Below are 10,368 nucleotides of genomic sequence, written 5' to 3'. Positions count from 1 at the left end.
AATATTTCCTTCTTCTCCTAGAAGCCAACCCTTTTCCCACAGCCCCACTGCTTCTACTAAGAGTTGATTTATTTCTGTACCAATGGGTAAGCTCTGCCCATTTTAAAATTGTGCACATAGATAGAATAATATAGTGTGATTTCTTTCTATTGTCCAGTTTCTCTAACTCAATAGAAAGTCTGTGGAATTCATCCATGCTGTTGGGTCTATCTTCCTTTTTATGGCTGAGTAGTATTTCATGGTATTCATGTGGCCTGTCAATTCATTCCCAGTTGGTAGACATCTGACATCCTTCACATTTGATTATGGATAAAGCTGCTCTGAACATTCCTGCCCAAGTTTTTTTTTTTTTTTTTATGGACATATGTTTTTATTTCTTTTGGGTGAAAACATAAGATTGAAGTTGCTGAGTCACTTACTGAATATTATGCTCAACTTTATACCAAGTTGCCAAACAGTTTTCAAAGTGATTGCACCATTTCACACCGCCAGATCCAATAATACTGGAGAGTCCCAGCTGCTTAACGTCTTTACCGTGGTCGGCATTGCCTGACCTTCTCACTGCTGCTATCAATGCAGTCATGTAGACATTAAGAAGCATTCCATCTTAAAGTGGGTTTTTCCTAATAACTAATGGCACGGAGAATTGTTGGTTGTGTGTGTTCTCCGAGATCAGCTCACAGCCTGGGCACAGTTTGCTAACTACAGAAAGGGTGGGGCGTCACCCTTCCTCTGTGGAAGAGCCACCAACTGAACTTCATATTAAAAAAAAAAAAAAGAAAAGAAAACTGTTGCAACTGAAAGTCCTAATTTGCTCCTGGATCCTGACCAATGAACTTTGACCTACAGCAAACCTTCCATCCTCATTTGCATAGTAGACTAGAGTCTGGTCCTAGGAACTAAATGACAATGCCCCTCTCTCTGAGCGTGCACAGCACACCTATTGTTTTGTGTGTGAAAAGTTAAGTTGTGCTGGTTTCTTAACTGTTTTCTGATTTTAGGTAAAACTTCTTTTTTCACCTTGAATTCTTTCCTCAAGAGTCTGACCATTTGTGGATCTCCTCTCATGAACTGCCTGGCTCAAATTTTCCACCCAGATTTGATTTAATAATCTCCTTTGCTTTGTATGATTGTCTTAAGGGAAATTTATAAACTGGATAGAAGCCCTGTGAAATCCTTATGTGGCAGATAGCGTCTCTCAGTCTGGGGCTTGGTACTTGCTTTTCTCATCTATGGCTTTTGGAAGGCAAATCCTTTTAATTTTGATGTAGTACAATTTTCTCCCCATCCCCCTCCTCCTTTCCTTCCCCTTCCTCCCTCTTCTTTCCTTCTTCCTTGACAGGGTTTCACCATTTAGCCCTGGCTGTCCTAGAACCCACTTTGTAGACCAGACTGGCTTCAAACTCACTGAGATCCTCCTGTCTCTGCCTCCCAAGTGCTGGGATTAAAGGTATGTGCCACCAGCTAGCTCCTTTTTCTTATTAAGTTTTTATGTGAATGCCTAAACCTAAATTGTAACCTCTGGCTCCTACTGTCTCTCAGACATCTTAAGCTTCACAGTTTTTGCTCTGATCTCTGGCTCATTTCAAGTTAGTCTGTAAAAGCAAAGTGAGAGAAGGTTGACATTCATGCTTGTTCCAGGTTTAGCTTAGGAAGAGCCAACCTCCCAATGTAGAGCTTTAACAATTGTTTTAAATATTCTGGGTTTGTTGTATTTTCAGATAGATGTGAGGATGCTTATGACAGTTTCTACAAATAGGAAGTGTAGAGGAATTTTAATTCTGAACAGGGCTGCTCTGGAAAGAGACCACACCCAAAGACCTTCTAGGTCTATGTGATTCAGCTGGAAGACAGACACGCCTTTAATCCTAGGAGACAGAGGAAAGCAGATCTTTGAGTTCAAGTCCAGCCTGGTAGGGAGCAAGTTCCAGGTAAAGAAAAGTTTAGGTGCAGGCGTGGTGGTACACGCCTTTAATCCTAACACTCAGGATTGCAGATCTCTGATTTCTGTTCAATCAGTTTGTTTGAGTTAATGAGTTGAGAGGCAGTACAGTGGGGTTGAATTTGTGGCAGTACAGTTCCTGGAATTCAGAGGCAATTTTTACTGGGAGAGTTTTGCAGAGAGAGGTTGAAGAGAGAACAAGCTAGATACAGGTGAAGCCAGAACAAGTCAGAGAATGAGAAGGAACCAAGAGATTAGAACAGATTGCTAGAGTTAGTTTCAGGCCAAGCAATTCAGTGAGAAACTGAGAGAAGCCAGATTGAATCAATCAGCTTGGAGAGGAGTTTGAGCCAGAACAGCTGGGTTGAACCAGCCAGCCCAGAGTTTAGAAAGGACTAGAAAGGTTGAGATTTGAAGAGGCTGAAAATATTCTAGGCCTAGATAAGATTGTATGGAGGCTAGACGCTTTCAGGACTAGATCCAGGTTGTCAGACAGAGACAGCAAGCCTCCAAGATGAAAATTACTTCAGTCAAATAAAATATACTTTAACATGTTCACAAGAATATGTTGAATTTGTCTCTCGATCTGAGAAGACACATTTTTGCATGCTCAAGTCTCAATCAATTAAAAAGGTCCACCTTTAAATTAAGTTACATTGTCTTAATTTTGTTCAGTAATGTCTTTAAGTTTTCCATGTAGAAATATTGAACACTTTTCATTAAATTTACTCTGGTTTTATATTTAAATATGCCCTTCTAATGATTTATCATTTATATGTAAATGTAATTAACTTCACATGTTCATCTTATATCCCATGACCTTTCTAGAGTCATGCTAAGTTCTAGTACATTTTTGTAAATTTCTGAGAAACTTTAATGCAGAAAAATTACATTTGCTGTTAATACAGTTTTATTTATTAAGGTTTTGGTCATGTATTTAAGTGGTTTTTTTTTTTTTTCCTATTGCATTCACTAGAGTGCCCCAGTTGTTTTTGAGGTAATGAGGTTGGACACAGCTTCCTTGCTTACAGTCTTAGAGGGAAAATGTTCACAGTTTGGGGGTTTTAAGAAAGATAGTCACAGGATATTTCCTAAATTCCCATTAGAACAAGGCTTCCTCTTATTCATAATTTGCAGTCTTTTTTATCTCATCAGATTCTATTTCTCTCTCTCTCTCCATTGAGGTGGCTGTGAATCTGCTTTATTCTGAGAGGCAGTCAGTTCCGCTGATTAATCTCCAGTGCTGACCCATGTTCGCAGTCTGAGCTGCACCCATTTCACTCTGCATGCTGGATTCAATTGGTCCGTGTGTTGTCGGGTTTGGGGTTTGTGTGTTCAGAGCAGATACTGGTCTGTAATTTCCTCTCCTCAGAGTCCTGGCAGCTTTTACCGTCTGCTTGCGCCGGCCTTGTACGGCAGGAGAGGATGTGGTCCCTCCTCTTGTGTTTTTGGGAGAGAGTTTAGGTAATGTTGCTATTATTGGATTCATAAATGCTTGATAGAGTTCATTGGTGAATTCTCCTCTCAGTACAGAATCCGCCTTATAGAAACCTTTGGTAACATTCAATACTTTTTATATCTTTCCTGCTCTGCTGAGATATGCTTGGCATATAAAATTGTATGTGTTTAAGGTGAACAGTGTGACAAAATTTTTCTATTTTTCTTCTTTTATGCTATGTTAGCGTTCCATATCTCTAATGAAATACCTGAGTTAATTAACTTATAAAAAGAGAAAGGTTATTTTGACTCATCATTTTAAGATCCAAGTCCATGATCTGCGTGCTGGCCTGCAGTGAGGTTGCAGACCATGGCAAGAGTGTGTGGAACAAAGCCTGCTTATGCCATGCCTGTGGAACAGAACGCTGCAAGAGGAGCCCACGATAGCCTTCAAAGCTTTGCCTCTAATGCCGTAACGATCTTCTACAAGGCCCTGTCTCCTAAGCTCTCCATCACCTCTTGACAGTGTCACCCTAAGACACAAGACTTTTAACACACCAGCCTCAAAAATGATGGTCTAAACAACAACATGCAAAAAAATAAAATAAATTAATGAGACACATAAGATCGACTCTCGGGCTGAGGAAATGTCTCAGATAATAGTGTTTGCACACGTGGACCTGAGTTTGGCACTGTGGTGACCACAGCCAGAGCCAAGCATGGTAACTTGCAATCCCAGTGTTAAAAGAGAGGGCTCACTGGGCCACCCACCCTCGCAGAATCACCGAGCTCCAGGTCAGTGAGAGACTTTGTCTTCAAAAATATGATAGGGAGCAGTTGAGAAGTCACTGATGTCAACCTCTACCCTCCCCCGCCACACACACAGAGAATAATCTCTCTTGTCAAACTTCAAGTATACAATATAGTGTTATTAACTATTGTCACCATTCTGTACTTTTGAACTCAGGGAGTTACTTGTCCCCTACAACCAAGACTTCGTCCCCTCAGTCTGCGTCTTCCAGTTCCTAATCTTCATCCCCTGGCATCCATCCGGATAAGTTTCTATATTTATGATTTTTGACTTTAAGTTATTTGTATAAGTGAGATCATAAAATATTTGTCTTTCTGCGTTTGGCTTATTTCATTAAGTATCATGTCCTCCAGATTCAGCCGAGGGAACACAAGGGGCAAAACTTCCATGTGTGTGTGTCCGCAGATATATCCTCATCTCTCATCTCTTTGGGTATTATATATATGTATGTATACACAGATAATGTAATATATATTGTAATATATAATATCCGCATATAAGAGAGATTTCACAGTGTCTTTGTCCATTCATCTATTGACACACACCCCCAGATCTTAACCATTGTGAATAACACTGAAATTAAGGCAAAGGTACATACAACTCTTTACGACTCTTATCCTGTTTCTTTGGATATGAAAGAGAATCATGTGTTAGGTCTCTTTTTAATTTTTGAGGAAACTCCCTTTGGCTTCCACAATGGCTGCAACAATACCCTATCACGTGTACGACACTTCCGTTTTTGTTTTTGGTTTTTTTTTTTTTGAGTCATAGCCACCCTAACAATGACAGCTCATCATGATTTTGGTTTGTGCTTTCCAGGTGATTGAGAACTTTCACATACCTGTGAGGTGTCCTTTGATGTAATGTTTCTTCAGGTTCTTAGCCCATTTTTAATGAATTTTTTCTTTTAGTCCCAGCAGGTTTTACTCCTCATAGAGCATGCCGGGCTTCTTTTTCTAAATTTTTAAAAAATAATTTATGTATTACTTTGTACGTTTATTGGTGTTCGGCCTGCATGTATGTATATGCGAGGATGCTACTCCCCTGGAACTGAAGTTACAGACAGTTGTGAGCTGCTTCCTGGGTGCTAAGAATTGAACACAGGTCCTCTGAAAGAGCAGTCAGTGTTCTTAACCGCTGAGCCATCTCAGGTTCCTTATGATTACTGTTTTTCAAGGTACATCTTTTCCAGCCTTTTAGACAGACTAGATCTGTCTTCTCTCTACAGAAAATGTGTATCTTACAATGACTAGTTGGCATTACTTTTGAGTTAGGCTGCTTACTACATCTGCATCAGATACAATCATTGATCAGTTGGTTTTAAACTGACATGATTTGCTTTCCATTTATGTCGCTTTTCTCTTTCCTCATCTTATCATTTCCTTATGAGGGCATATGAAGTTAGTACCATAATTATTAATTTAGTTCCTGTTTGGAGTCTATCATGCTTCCTAACATTTCACACCTGAAACTTTTCACTTTTCATTTTTGTAAGACAATGCTCGTCTCAGAAGGGTCTCCTATGTGAATTTAAGGAAATCCTGAGGAAAGATGCCTCTATTTTAATATTCATAGGCTCATTTCTAATTTCTGTTTCCCTTTATCTGTTATGTACAAATTTAATTGTCGTGTTACATTATTCCTTCAGCCTGGGCGGTGTATTTTGTTCGTTGTAGTATAAGTAGCCTCACTCTATATTCCATGATTTTTATTCCCAGCTTCATAAGCTACGTTTGTTTGGGGTAGAACTCTTACTGACAGACCTTTCTTTTACTTTTGGCTGTCAACCTGGAATCAAATCATCTCTCAGCTTCCATTGCTTCAGGCGAGAGGTCAGCAGTCAGTCAGTTCATCCTTTCCCTCCCTGTGCAAGACATCCGTGTTCTAGGTTTATTTGTTTGTTTGTTTGTTTGTTTTAACCTTTAGTTTTCAGCAGTTTGACTTTACTTTTATCTCGCTTGGGAATCAACTTAGGCTTTTTTCTCGATATCGGGCTTTTTTAATTATTCTTATTTATGTCACTGTTTTTCAACCAGCTTGCTGTGCTTTCAGGCATTGCTTCACCAAGTGTTGTCCCCACTGTCGTCACTGTTGTGTCTTCCTAGGACCTCAGGTACACAGATGAACCCACAGTTTGGGAACCTCAGGACTCTCTTATGTACGTCAAGGTTTCAAGAAGCCAGGAGAACATTGCCTGTTTGTGTAATTGTGTTGGCTTTGACTCTTGCCTTGCTGCTGCAACAAGAGTTAGGGCTTGTTCCAGCTTGCGATTCAAAGACACAGTCCATCCTGGAGGGGAAGGCACAGCAGCAGGAGCTTAAGGCAGCTCCTTACGTCACCATCCAATTCAGGAATCGGATGTGGGGGTGTTCAGCTCACGTTCTTCTTTGTAGATGTACACTTGTGTGGGTATATGAGTATGGGGTTGTGCATCTGTGTGCCCGGCGTGCCAGAACCAACAGACAAGAGGACATCTCTCAGTCACTTTCTGCCTCACTTTTGAGACTGGGTCTGTCAGTGAAGACAAACTTTAAACATGTAATTCAGTGTGATGACCCCACTAGTCAAGCTGATAAGGTAGCTCTGAGGTATCTCTGGCCTTCACCGTACAGGGCTGGGAATCCAATTGTGAGGCATTGTGCCTGGCTTTCACCTGGGAGCTGAGGACTGAGACTCAGATTCTCAGGCTTCCGTGGCAAGCTCGTTACTGCCCAAGCCACACCCTAGCCACCCCAGCTCTACCCTTTCTCCGAAGCTGCTGGAACAGCCTACATTTAGGCTTCAATTAACCTAATCTAGCAACTTCCTCACAGTTTATTTCTATAGCGATTCTAAATGCCATCAGGTGACAACCAGGATCAACTGTCACACTTACCTTATTAGAAATTAGCACTTAGAATATTGAAGAATAAATGTAATTAACGACCCACGTAAAGCAAGGAGAATTTGTACCTGTGCCGGTTAATTTTTTTGTGACCTTGACACAAGCCAGGGTCACTGGGAAAAGGGAACCTCAAGTGAGGAAATGGTCCATCATCAGATTGGCCTGTGAGCAATTCTGTGGGGCATTTTCTTTGTTAGTGATTGATGTGGGAGGGCGTAGCTCGCTGTGGGCAGTGCCAGCTCTGGGCAGGTGGTCCTGGGTTGTATAAGAAAGCAGGCTAAGCAAGACGTGAGGAGCAGGACAGTAAGCAGCACCCCTCCAAGGCTCCTGCTTCAGTGCCTGTCTCCAGGCTCCTGCCATGAGCTCCTGCTTGAACCTCCTGCAGTGAGGAACTGTGATGTGGCAGTGCAAGCTAAACGAACTCCTTCCTTTCTAAGGTCTCTCTAGATTGGAAAGCTTTGGACATGGTGCTTACCACCGAAACAGAAACCTAACTAGGATACACAATTCCGCATAAAGAATACAATTATTTGAAAAAGCTAAAATCTTCCTATGAAGGACATGTGAATAGACCTTTTAGTTTCTCATGTTTTCCTGGTACTCAATCTGTTTTATTGAGTACATCACTCGTGTAATAATTGGAATGTGCCCCTATTAAACTACATATGACCATGGGAAAAGGAACCAATATCCTACTATGGTCACAAAGATGGCTTTAATATTGTTGGGTTGCTTAACTTGTCTTGAGAATGCTCACAGAGCATTTGAAGATATGATTCAGTTTAGTGCTGTACATTACAACCCTCTGAAAAAGTCATTTGGCGTTTTCTTTTTGTTTTACCCAAACACAGAAATTTTATTAGAATGATAACTCAGGATATTGATTTATTAAAATAATGAAAAGCTGAATCTAGTAATGAACAACACTTTTATTTTCTAAAAACAAGTTTTAAGATAAGCATGTCTATCTACAGAAATCCATTAAAACAAAAAGACAAGAAGAGAGAATGTAGAAAAAAAATATTTACCAAGAAAAGAAGAATTGTCTATTTAAAAGGTTGAAGTGAATCATTGAAATGATATCTCTGATGAGCCTGCAGATGAAATTAAAAGAGAATGTGAAACAGTGGAATTAGTTATTGGCATTTCTTTAATATGTGTAACTTTATTTCATCATTATTACTTATAGTGTATCTTTGATTAACATATATATGTATAATATGTATATATGTGTGTATATATAATTACCACTTACTGATGAGAAGCCAATATTTATGTCTGGTACTTTTTAGTGTTCTTGTCTTAATTTATTATTTATTTTATGTGCATTGGAGATTTGTATGCATGTATGTCTGTGTGAGGGTGTCAGATCCTTTGGAACTGGAGTTACAGATGATTGTGAGCTGCCACATGGGTGCTAGGAATTGAACCTGCGTCCTCAGAAAAATCAGTCAGCACTTTGAACTACTGAGCCATTTCTCCAGCTCCATGCCAGGTATTTTTTGTTTTGTTTTTTTTTTTTTAATTCTGTTACTATGGTTTTTCAGCTGTAGAATTCTACGTGGTTTTTTCTCTGTAGTTTTCTTCTTTGTTTTCACATTAAGACCACATTTTCCTTCACTTCTTTGGAAACATCTGTATTAGTGCCTTTCAAAATCACTGCTGACCTTTAACATTTAAGACACATCACATATCACATTGTATTTTGTTGACTACCATTTCTTTATGCCTAAAGGTGATTTTCTTTTTTTGTTTTGTTTTGTTTTTCACTTCTTAGGGAAGTTTCAGCAAAGACTGTATATCATGCAGTACATGTTGGACATAAATTAAATTACATCATTCTCCTTTACAGATATGTATGCTTTTAATTGGCCTATCATCACCGAAGATCATCTACAATTTATGGACGTCTTTTATACGCTTTCTTCGGCCAGAACTGTGGGAATCTCAAGGCATTTACCAACCTCTTGAACTCAAAAGAAATTAACTCCAAACTCTCTACCCTGGGGGCCTTGTTAGGATTTTCATTTAGACTTCATTAGGGCAAAAATCTAAGGGTGCTATTACACCTAAGACAACTTTTGTGGTGTGTCACGGGATACTGGGATGGGAACATGCTCACAGGATCTCCTGATGGTCAAGGCTCCAGCATCTAGCCCCTCTAACACTACTCTGCCACTAGCAACCACTTTCTTTGACTCCCAGGCAGCTTGATATGATTTAGAATAGTCATGGAAACAGATCTTTGGGCACGTTTGTAAAGGATTATGTAGACTAAGTTAACTGTGGTAGAAAGACCCACTTTAAATGTGGGTAGTACCATCTCGTGGGCTAGAGTCTTAGACTGAAAGAGAAAGCACACAGAGTGCAAGCATTCCTGTTTCTTTGCTTCATGAGGAAATGTGAGCAGCTGCCTGGGGTTCCTACCGGCATGCCTTCTTTGACATGGTGGACTGTTTGTCCTGGAACTGTGAGCCAAAATAAACCCTTCCTTAAGTCATGTTTGTCAAACAACAAGATGTTAACTAAGAAAGTCCACTGACAGCCTCTCTCAGGTGAGGATCAGGCTGTCTTTGCTATGTGTGTATGGCCTGGCCTTGGGCTGTGAACCTGCAATGACCTTGCCTTTAGGTCAGTTTCTCTGTTGCTCAACCATGCTGACCCTGGGCTCCTGAGATTGCCTGCACTCTTGCCCCTATCCCTCAACTTCAGCATGCCCACGCCTGATCACTGTGCTGATTGTACCTTTTACATTAATAGCAGAAGCGGAGGGGCTAGAGACCAGGTGGCTCATCTCCAGAGTTTCCCTGACCTTTCATAGCACTGTTACACATTGTCTTGTATTGCCCCAAGCTTGTTGGGTATAGGGTGTCTAGTTTTCGAGCTAATGATGAAAGGAAAACCAATTCAATGCCAGCAATCTCACCCTAGGTAAATGGAGAGGCTTTCTGTTGTCTCAAACACTGACAGCAAAACTTGAAAAAATGAAATCACACACCACACGAAGTCAAACAAAACATGTCTGAGCACCTGCGTCATGAGCCACCTGTTTGAGACTCCTGAGCTGCGTGCTTGCTTTTCAAGATGTGCTCTCCAGAGGACCAACATTAGCACAACACAAGGAAGTGCTGGAAATGCAGAAGCTCAGGCCCAGTCCTAGATGCTCCTCAAGAATCTGCAATTTACAGGATCCCCAGATAATCCCTTGCATGTTGGCATTGGTAAAAAATCTGGCCTAAAGCAAGTGTATCCACTCTAGGGCTTCTGAAAGCAACACTGGAAAACGGCTGGGGC

This window comes from Meriones unguiculatus, chromosome 14, assembly GCF_030254825.1.
Source record: "Meriones unguiculatus strain TT.TT164.6M chromosome 14, Bangor_MerUng_6.1, whole genome shotgun sequence".
NCBI classification, from domain to species: Eukaryota; Metazoa; Chordata; class Mammalia; order Rodentia; family Muridae; genus Meriones; species Meriones unguiculatus.
This window is presented reverse-complemented; position numbering follows the sequence as displayed.